Source organism: Seriola aureovittata, chromosome 8 (genome assembly GCF_021018895.1).
Source record: "Seriola aureovittata isolate HTS-2021-v1 ecotype China chromosome 8, ASM2101889v1, whole genome shotgun sequence".
Classification (NCBI taxonomy): Eukaryota; Metazoa; Chordata; class Actinopteri; order Carangiformes; family Carangidae; genus Seriola; species Seriola aureovittata.
Window position 1 is genome coordinate 25,291,017 of NC_079371.1, and position 11,196 is coordinate 25,302,212.

Genomic DNA, 11,196 nt, shown 5'->3' on the forward strand with positions numbered 1-11,196 from the left:
ACACATTAGCACTAATTAGCAGGTATCAGTCTATGCATTCACCATAACTTAGCTCGTTGACTAGCTGCTACTGTGTATGCTTGCCACGGAGTCAACGGCTGAGCAGCCCACTCTGAGCTTCAGAACCGCTCTTCAGAAACCTATGGGTGATGCCACTGAGGCTATGTCCATCTTTCTACATGGTCTATGCGCTTGACAGTGTAGCTTAGAACTTTTTTCTAGCATGTAACACTAGTATTATAGAGTAGGGTCTACACTGCTACTAAAATGAGCAAAATAGCATAGTTTTAAAAAGTTTTTTATGGCATTCAATGTACAGCAGCTTCCCTGTTGGTTTGTTTGGTTGCTCATTCAAGAAGCTGCATTGCTCAACAAAAGATGTGTCCTTGTCCGTCTTATGAGTCTGTGGCACTTACCAGCTGACTGTCTTCAGAATTGTAACTTTTAATTATAATTAACGTGTTTAGTCTTCTGTGTGTGCACATGTCCATGTTGTCATGCAAACAACACATTCTTTACATCTGCTTCCTCTCTTGTGGCCCTTCTATTTCAACATGTTTCTCTCCATCAGTCATGTTACCATGCAGTAAGGTGTCAGAATGTCGGTATAACAGGATGTATTTATCTGTGCTTCCCCTGTCCTTTCACAGTGGTTTCCTTGTAAGACTTTAAGTAGATAGAATGTGTGTAAGGGTTGTGAATCATTTCTCAACACTAACATGAGTGTGAGCGTTTCAAAGCATTGCTCTTTGCCTTTAGATGTCATCCATTTAGCTGCTCTGTGGGCAACACAGACCATGAAAAACATTCTCTTTTCCTGAGATAAAAGCCTTTCCCATCTTTGTCACGGTAAACAAAGCTGCCAGTTTATGAGGCCGTGGCTCCTTGGATATTGACTAGTCAGCAAAGCACATTCATGTCTTTATGATTCCAGACAAAGAGGTGAGTTATTGCTTTTTGACCCCTGACTTTTCAACTTGGACCCTGTTCAGCTGCCTAATGACTTCCTGCTCCTGTGTATATCTGATGTGCTGTATTGGCACAATCACCCATTTCCCTGGTGTAAGCTGAACAACAACAGCCGTATTGTTATTCATAGCTTCAGAGGGCCAGCTGATTCACACCAGGGTGCTCACGGTCTCTTGCTGAGCTCTGCTGGAGTTTTGACTGATCAGTTTTGGGAAATAATCATTGCGGGATAATGGAGTTTCATTCATTTTAATGTGTCCTGCTTTTTATCTACAGACTTCTCAAAAAGTGGTACGTTGATATGATATTTTAATTCTTTATTTAAACTAAATATATTTGGATAGACTATGAGACCCTAACTGGATCGTATTCACCTTCGTGCCCCTTCACTGATGAAGTTTATGCCCTCACACCTAGCTGCTGGGAAAAGTAACAGCTGATATTGTCAATATTAAGTTCATTATTTCCTATTTCCCCTACAGTTAAATATAGTTCCAATGTTGAGGGGTGTTTTTTTCTGAAATTCTTGTGACCATGCCAAAGAAAGGAAAAAGGAGGTCACCAACAGAAGTTTGGCGAGTCTCAATGCTCAACGCCAGCTGAACAATTGATCAGTTCTCATCCTCACAGCAGTGCAGAGGTAAATTTTGTTAAGCCTTCTCATGCTAATTTTACGTGAGTGTTAGCATCCCACTCAATCAGTGCAACTGTCTCATTTCTAGCTTTGGTGCACGAGTTAAGACACCTCCAGAGTGCAGACCTTCACCAAGTTTTACATAGAGGCCATGTAAAGTATGCACTTACCCTGCAGTCGGATGCTGCTGATGGACGAAAAGTTCACAGGTACTTGGATACAGAAGAAAATTCCTGTAATTCTTTTTGACTGCAGACAAGAGCAGATAATAGCATAGGGTGAATCTATTTATGGCAGATTCACAGCTTCTAAGTGGTGAAGGCGAAAACTTTGCAACCTTTGAACGTTGCAAAAAAACTTCAGTGCTTGTCGTCAGGGGCGAACTACGCGTTGCTGATAATGAGTTCTGTGTGAATCACTGTCCTCCAAGACCAGCGAGGAAGGTATGGTTTTAGCATTTAGCACTAAAGATGCAGAAAAAATCTGCAGACAAGGGAGATTTATACTTAAGATAAATTCTTCTGCAAACATTAAACTTTAAAACTGTTCCAATGTAAAATGAGAAATTGTACATTCTATAACTCAAATAGTTTCCTGCCACTAAAATTAAATTTGGTAGATGTAACACAGCTTGTAGTAAACACTTGTTTTAGCAGATATAATAATAATAATAGTATTTACCAAAATCTCCTCAATAGATATACCTGCTGTTTCACAAACATGGCATATATGTCAATAGTATATAATACAGTCATCAACATATACATTTATATCATATAGTAATAAAACTAATAAAAAACTTTAAATAATAAAAATCACAAAAGCAATAATTTGACATTCAGGATATAACCTGCATGATCCTTGTTAGTTTTGCTGTTGGAAATTATAGAATTGCAGCAAATCAAGAGGCTGCACAGACCTGCAGTGAAGAGAAACTCAAACATCTAAAGACTTTTTGACTTGCAGAGAAACATGCAAAATAAAAAAGACACTACATTTAAACTGACACTGAACTTTCCTTGCAAAGCAGAGAAGCACAGTTTTATTCCAAACTGTTGGGAAGCTAATGCAGCCGCTGCTATAACCCACTGGCACAACTCAGGGCCATGACAAACAGGCGATACTGGCTGGCTGATGCTATATAGCTGATGGTGTAGTGGACTCAAAGGTGACCCTGTTTTATGGTCTGACCATTCACCACCACCCTTTCACCAAAATACATTAAGCAACATTTAAATAGGATAAGTATGAGACTGACAAAATATAAAACAGCCAATCATATGTGAACGCATACCTATCTGCCTATGGGGCTCATTCAAACTAGGGTTGGGCAAATGGTCATGTGTGAAAGGCAGCAAGATGCAACCAAAAAATACATTAAACAAAATTTGTCGTAAAAATACCGTCCTCATTTATGCCCCCCGGGGACAAACTTTTAAGATACAAAATCCAAAATACTTCCTTCTTCCTCATGTGGGAGCTGACAGTGCCCTCCTCATGAGAGGATGCTCACCAAACACAAGCTGGTGGAGCTGTGCAGAGAGCAAGGCTAGCGGTTTCGCTACGTGCCAACTGAAGTGGGCTGCTGAGGCTGTCTTGTTGCTGCTGGGATGCAAGTCTGGACTTGTTCAACCCAGGCTAGGATGGAGGTCTGATGCTGAAAGACCCAAAATCCCCTATGACCCTATAGGAACATCACTGAGGATGCATCTCAGCGCGTCTGATAGATGGATTTTGTAACCTTTTTACACTAACAGGAAAATAAATTACATTTACATGAACACAGACGTATGGATTCATTTTTTAAAATTTAAGTTGGTCTTTGCTTTAATTGCTGGAAATTAGTGTATAACGGTTTAGCTTTTTTTTTTTTTTTTCCTCCTGCAGGTTCTAATACCAACACAAGCCTTAGGTAGTTAATATAATTAATGTTACCATGTTATTAGATCTAAATAACTATATAATAACATGACAGTTGCTCATGCACAAGTTCTAAAACTCCAATTTCCTGCCCTTCTTGGGTCTACGTGTGGACACTCATTATGTTACTTTTTAACAGACCATGTTCATGTAATCAATGCATAATTACATAATTACAAAGGTATTACTGTAGCTGCTGGAAAATACACAGGCAACAGCTGTCCTGTCTGTCATTGGACAATAGCCAAAGTCTAGGTAATTTCTCTGTGCTTGTGTTTGCATGATTATCTTAATCTAGGTTTACGCTTATTATCACCAGTCCTGTGATTTGTTAAAAATTACACAGAGATTGTTTGTTATTCATCAGATGCAACATGTTGCTATAATCAGTAGTCAGTCGGTCAGAAATTACACAAGACAGACAAATAATTCTGAGAAAATTGGGTAAATTTCAGGCTAATTATTGTCTAATTTGCGATCAACATCATGCATCACTCACAACCACATTATTTCTTGGACAGTTTTAGAATTTCATTTCATTTTTCATTCATTCCCTCAAAGACTTTGTGTTTGCGTCAGGGATGCACATATAACTTCTCAGTGGGACATGTCACCAGTAAAAACATTTCCTCTCAACAGGACTGTTGTGTACTCAGCAGGAAGTCATGGCAGCAGCTAATGATAATTGGTAATGAGATAAGCAGAGGGACCAGGAAATCAGATTCTCTGAATCTATGCCAAAGCTAAGTATTAAAATTTCCCCAGAGTGTATCTGAAGTGGAAACATTAGAATAAATCAGACCTTGTTTGTTCCTTCAGATACACATCTCAGGCCTCGTACAACTATAATTATCCGGCAGTCAACGACGTCTCCATTATACATTTTAGCGCCGTCAGATGAAGATCATGTTTCTTCACAGATCAGCCATTGATCTTCAGTGATAAGCAGAGAATAAAGGAAATGTGACTGCAGTCATACGTGCTCTCTGGGTAAAACCCTCTGAAGACTGGGTCCTCCTAGCCTTTGCAAAGCCTAATGGTTGGATTTCCCAATGAGAATCTGATTGTAATGAGTCTGACACTCTGCAATGTGACTTTGAGCAACAGATATGTTTCCTTTGTCTACACGAACACCTTTTTATTTTCCATATTTCTTTGAGGTTTCTCATAGCAAACATGCCAAAAAGGGAAATACTTGAAATGTCATGATCTTATCAAGACAACAGAGATAACAGAGTTACTAGATTTATAGCATTACTCTAGGAGACAGTAGTTCTGATTGTATTTACACATAAACATAGATGTATCTAAATTTCCATAATGAAGCAGGTTCAGTAGCAGGAGAATTAATGCAAATCAAACACTATACATGATGTGTGGGGTGATTATTTAACTGCGCTGACTTATTAAAATGTATTTCTTAAAGTGTTGCTAATGAGAAGGTTACATGAGACAATGAATTATTCTTCACATCACTGCAGTCAATGGGAAACTAATCCAGGTTAATTCTTGTTTCTTCCATACATCCACACACTTCAATGATAGGCACTGACTGGTAGTCTTCTCAATCCAAGAGGTACAAGTAGAATAATAAGAACATATCAGATAAATTATTAAATTACATTTGCTCAGAAAAAAAAAAATAGAATTGTTGGGTTCAAAACTCTGGATCATATTGAGTGACAATGTTTTTTTTTACTGTTCAAAGACACTGTTTTTATTACCAGCCGCAGCAGCATGTGGCTGGTATTGTTTTTACCTACCACAGAGGCAGTTTTAGGACTTTGGCAGTTGTTTATATTTCTGTCTGTGTGTCTGTGACAGATTTTGTCACCGCGATAGCGTCACAGCTGTGCAAGATACAGTTGAAACTTTACAGGTGTGTAGTCGAGATCAAAATGAAGACAAAATTCAAACATAGGTGTGGTTCAACCCATGAGTTGGTGAGCGTTGTAGCTGGTGCATCACAAGATGGGCTACAGTTAAACTGAAAAACACTTATTTTTTGGTTAAAGGAGGATCATAAAAACAGATCAAACAAACCCAGAAGTCTATGTCCATGATATCAGCTCTGTAGGCTACTTTCGGATAAGTGATTTTAGCTCATGCCAGTGACAACATGTAACATCCTCACAGAGAAAATACCTGGTGAAATAAACCAAACTATTGGACAAATTGAAAATTTGACCTGATGCTAGATAAGAAGTCATTAGGATTCATCGTGTTGGAACTATGCATGTTGGCGCCAAATTGTACGTCAGTCATTCCAGTATATTGTGACATACAGTATGTCACTAGATAAGTTAAAACTTGAACTGCTAGAGCAAATATAATAATAACAATACCAATAACAGTAATAATAACAGTAACGATAATGATGGTAATAATAATAATAAAAATAATAATAATAATAATAATAATAATAATAACCTTTATTTATAGAACATTTGACAAATGCAGCAAAATCAAACAGATGAGACATTACATCAACAGGTTTTAAAGAAAAGAAAAACAGAAAATGCAATTAGGTGCATGATTTTAAAAGGAATAAAAACAGCTCAAGGGAAAGTAAAACTTAAGTAAAATCAGGAAAAGCTTTCCGATAAAAAATATGTTTTTTAGAGGATACTTTAAGAGGTCACAGAATCAGCCGAGCTGATTTCTTTGGGCAGATGGTTCCAGAGCCTCGGGGCCCTGACTGTACTCTGTCCACTTTATTTAGTTTTCAGCCTGGCCTCTGGAACAGATAGAGGACCTTTACCCGGGGATGTCAAGGTGCGTAGAGAACTAAGAGGTCAGAGATATAGCAGAGAGAGAGAGAGAGAGAGAGAGAACATGAAGTAAAAAGTATCAATAAAATCTTAAAATCTATTGTAAAACATACTGGGAGCCAGTGGACAGAGGCTAAAAAAGGAAAGATGTAATCATGTCTCTTGGGTCTGCATGGTTAAAAGCCTGGCAGCTGAGTTCTGTACAGTCTAGAGACGGCCAGCAGATTTTTGGTTGAGACAAGTAAAAAGACTGTCGCAGTATTCCAGGCGTGATGAGATGAAAGCATGTAAAACAGTCTCCAAAGTTATTAGGATTCATCCTCTGGGGACCAGGAGTGTCTGTACCAAAATGATGGATAAACTGACCAAACCAACACTATCATCTCTGCAGTCATTGCACTGGTGACACCGGTGTCCTGCATGAAAATGGAGGTCGGAACTGTTTGTTGCAACATAGTTCGTGTTGCTTTCTTGAACAGGTCACCGGATCTCAGTGAGAGTTTCTACCTTGGTTCAATAAAGGATACAATATTAATAATGATAATAAAAAGAAAACTGAACAACTCCACATTCTTATTTTCCTCTTCGCAAATAAAAGGTAATTCTGCATGAATCTTGATATATGCATAAATTGTGCGCTGCTGAATTTATACAATGCGGGTGTAATTCTTCGCCATAATGGGCTTGCATCCAGAGGTTGTAATTATTTGCTCTGAACACCAAATATAACGGTATAGGCGCCTCTCCATTTTTTGATAGGTTAACCTGCAGGGTATCTGCTTCTAGCTCAAACATGTAATTGCAATGTGGCCATATTTATATGACTTTAATTAAACCTTGACATTCTCACCCAGGTATTGAATAGTAAAATTTCATAAAACACTTCACCCGGCCTTCCAGATGTTCTGTTTGCACATTAGGGGCTGCATGTGGATGTTATCATATGTCACGCTTCCTATTAACAGAGGTTAACAGCTACTCCTGTTTCCATTTACTTGCTCCCAAGTTCATTATAATTTCCTCCTACAACATGAATCAAGGTAAGAGGAGGAAGCTGCAACAGCCATCACAGGAGGGTTAGACACAGTTTACTGGGGCAAGACAAGGCAAGATGTTTCCAAAGAGCAGAGCTGAGAATTTGACATAAAGAGGAGCAGTAAAGTTCACACACACACACCCCAGTTGTTTCTCTCAAAAACATCTTGGGTTAAGCATCACCCCAGCGAGTAACTCAGCTACACGTTCGACATTTGCTCCATCAGAATAAAACACCTTCAGCAGGTTCCTCTCCCCTCCCACCGCACGCTCCAAATCAATCTCTCAAATCCTTTCTTCTTCCCTGCTGGAATCGTCATATCGCAGAGAAAAATCACAACAACCATAAATGTTAAAGCGGTAACAAGCTGAGCAGAGCGAAGAAGAGGGACGTCTTATTCCATGATTCTCTCTCTCCAGACTCGAGGAGGAGAACGGTGAGAGACCGGGTAGGGGGTGATTTGAAGACGCAAACACACAGGAGCCTCCTTTTGTTGTGCACTTCTTGTTGTTAGTATGCAAGGGAATTCCCCCCGTTTTACTAACTGAGACTCCCCCTAGAATACAAGGTTTTCTAAACATTTCCCTTGCTAACCCATGAATCTCAGTGGGGAGATGTGAGTCGAAACCATTATTTCGTTAAATTAATACACATCACCTGCCAAGAACGGAATGAGCAGAAGAAAGGGAAACTCCTTCAAGAGCACACAGCTTTTCACATGTTTCAGATGTTTGTGTCCTTTAACACACACACAAGACCGTGAACAGGAAGCTGAATCTGTTCTACATTTTTCCGATGTACAGTATATGATGGAGGTTTTGAGCAGGACAGGTATTGATGTGATTGCGTTGACCTTCTATATTGGCTCTGTAGGGATCAACACTTTGTCTGGAATGTCAATAAAAAAAAATGTTTTTGTGTGTTCTCAAGATATCGCATTCACAAGGCCAAAACCACATTTTGTGAGGTCACCGCGACCTTGACCTTTGACCATCAAAATATAATCAATTCATCCTTGAGCCTAAGTGGAATTTAGAAAATTTGAAGGGATTCCCTTGAGGAGTTCTTGAAATATTGCATTCACAAGGCCAAAATCATGTTTTGTGAGGTCACCTTGACCTTTAGCCACCAAAATCTAGTCAGTTTGTCCTTGAGTCCAGGTGAACGTTTGCACTAACTTTGTAGAAATTCTCTCAAGGTGTTAAGGAGATATGGCGTTAACAAGGTCAAAACAGTGTTTTGTGAGGTCACTATGACCTTGACCTTTGACCACCAAAATCTAGTCGGTTAATCCTTGAGTCCTAGTGAATATTTGTGCCAAATTTGAAGAAGTTCTGTCAAGGTGATAAAGAGATATCGTGTCCATGAGAATGGGACGGAGGTAAGGATGGATGGACGGGGACAACCCGGCTCTGGCTGTCGCTGGTGCAGAGGCTTAACAATGATCAATCAGTGATCAATGATCTAAGACTGCACTCACCAATTAATATGTTACCAAGTGATATCCATGTGGTCTTTCAAGCATTTTGTGGTATCGTTTCACAAGCCATTTTAATTGTGTCACAGACCAAACCAACCCATAACAAAACAAGAAGGCTCTGCTTCTCCTGAACTTAAAGGTTTTAATGTTGACACTAAGCTTGGTTTCTCAGTATGTGCCTCTTTATAACAGACTGTGTCATGCTTTATATAGCGTGGCTCTTGAGATGGCGATGTTGGTTTGGACGTCAGTTTGTCTTTAGCCCACACTGGAATATCTATTTAATGGACTACCATGAAATGATATAAATACATTAATATTCCCCAGGGGGTGAATCCTACTGATCTCTCTGATTTTTCTTCTCGCACCACAGTGATATTGACGTTTTTTGATTTTGAGTCTCTCAGCATGTCTCAACAACTGTTGTATGGATTGCCACGGAATTTAGAAGACACATTCATTGATTTGATCCATCGGGATAAATTTTAATGACTCTGGTACCCACACTAAAATATCTATTTCATGGACTGCCATGAAAACTTGTATACACGTTCATGTTACCCACGGGACGAATCCTACTCATTTTTGGTGATTTTTCTTCTAGCACCAGTGTCTCAGCATGTCTCAACAACTGTTTTAATGATCGCCATGAAATTCAGAAGATACATTCATGGTCCCCTCAGGATACATTTTAGTGACTTTGGTGTTCTTCTGTCTTTTCATCCAACAACATCATTAGGTCAGAACACACTCTCGTCCAAAGTACAAATGATCTGAGTGGTGTATGGTTATTTATTACAGCTGTAGCACATAACTGCAATTACATCAATAAACAACGCAAGAAAAAGTCCACCTCTGGCCCTGGTGCTTATAGTGGCACACACTGCTGGCTTTGTTTGAGAATGAATGATGCACAAAAGTGGAGTGTGACCAATTAGCCAAACTGTGTCTGAGTGTGCTGTTGACCTGCACTGTTCCCTCAGGAGCTACTCTCAGATGCAAAAAAAATGAAGCAATTACAGACAGAGGCGAGACAACTCCAGGACGATCTAAAATAGATAAATAAAAAAAAAAGCATCAAATCTTTCGCATCTGACTCATGAGTGTATGACCTTCCCTCCATGTACAGCCACCTCATCATGTGACCACAGTCCTATACTTTTGTCATGTGATGACGACCGAACCATGACACTCTGTGTGCTGTTGATGACTGTGGTGCGGTTGAAAGCTCTAGGGAAAAAAAGCTAATAAGCGGGACTTTGAGTTAAGATTATTTTGTCAAACTGAGAGGTCAAGAATGAATTTTCATGCTAAAAATATTCAGATTTCTCTTTGTGAAGTTTAATTGGCAGTGGTACATCTGGCATATAAGTTACACGTGTCAAAATAGTCAAAAGTACATTGATTTTTTAAAATTTTTTTAATTTGTGAACTATTTAATCTACTAGGAAGATTAAACCTGGCTGCTACTGCCAAAATACAGATGAAGCTACTGAGTTCCTGTAAAGGTTCCAGAGGTGAAAAAGGAGCTAGCAGCCCGTGTGTTGGTTTCGACCAGTAAATTGTGCATTGTCCACCACATAAATTGTCTGGCAGAAGCATAAGGGCCATCGTTTTTTTTTTTTCCCATTTCACCACCGTATGCAAAAACAAATAAGACTAACAGTTGGACCTTGGACGCTGGTGGAATATTAAAGCTTGTGTGCTGTATGTTTAATGTAGCTTTTACAGCCTCCTCTTGTCCAGCGATTCTGTGCACTATATAAATGTAGCTATTCTGAGTAAATTCTGCTTCTTGGGCATTTTACTATCTTATCTATCCTTTACAAAGATACTTTGTTTTCTTCAGTTTTTATTTTTGCATCTGTTTTGTAAATATGTTCTGCACTTCAAAATAAAGGAAACAGTCCCCTCAAAATGTGCAGGTACAGTATAAGGATAGTGCTATGTTTTGGGAGTTAAGGTGGTTTTGCTTAGAGGGCACATTTAACTTTCTATAGAGGAGAAACTATTGTTTTTGAACTCTTGTCTCGAGTACTGAGGCCCTCTGTTTCTCTGAGTAGAAAAACTTCTGGAACTTGGACAACCTGTTTATACACTGAGTAAATAGGCTGACTAATAAAAGTGGAGCTCATATTTCACTTCTTTCAGCGAGAAGATGAAAAAGAACAGTGATACGCTCTCTACCTGCAATCTCACCAGCAGAGGATGACAACTGCATCTGCTTCCTGTATCTGTGTGTGTGTGTGTGCCTCTGTTTATGCATGCCCGTATCTGTACATATCCATGTAGGACTGCATATCATTACAATGAAGCATTTGAATACAAGAACAGAAGGCTGGCGCCTCTGAGTCGCTCTGTCTTTCCACAGCATCAGATCTCCTTC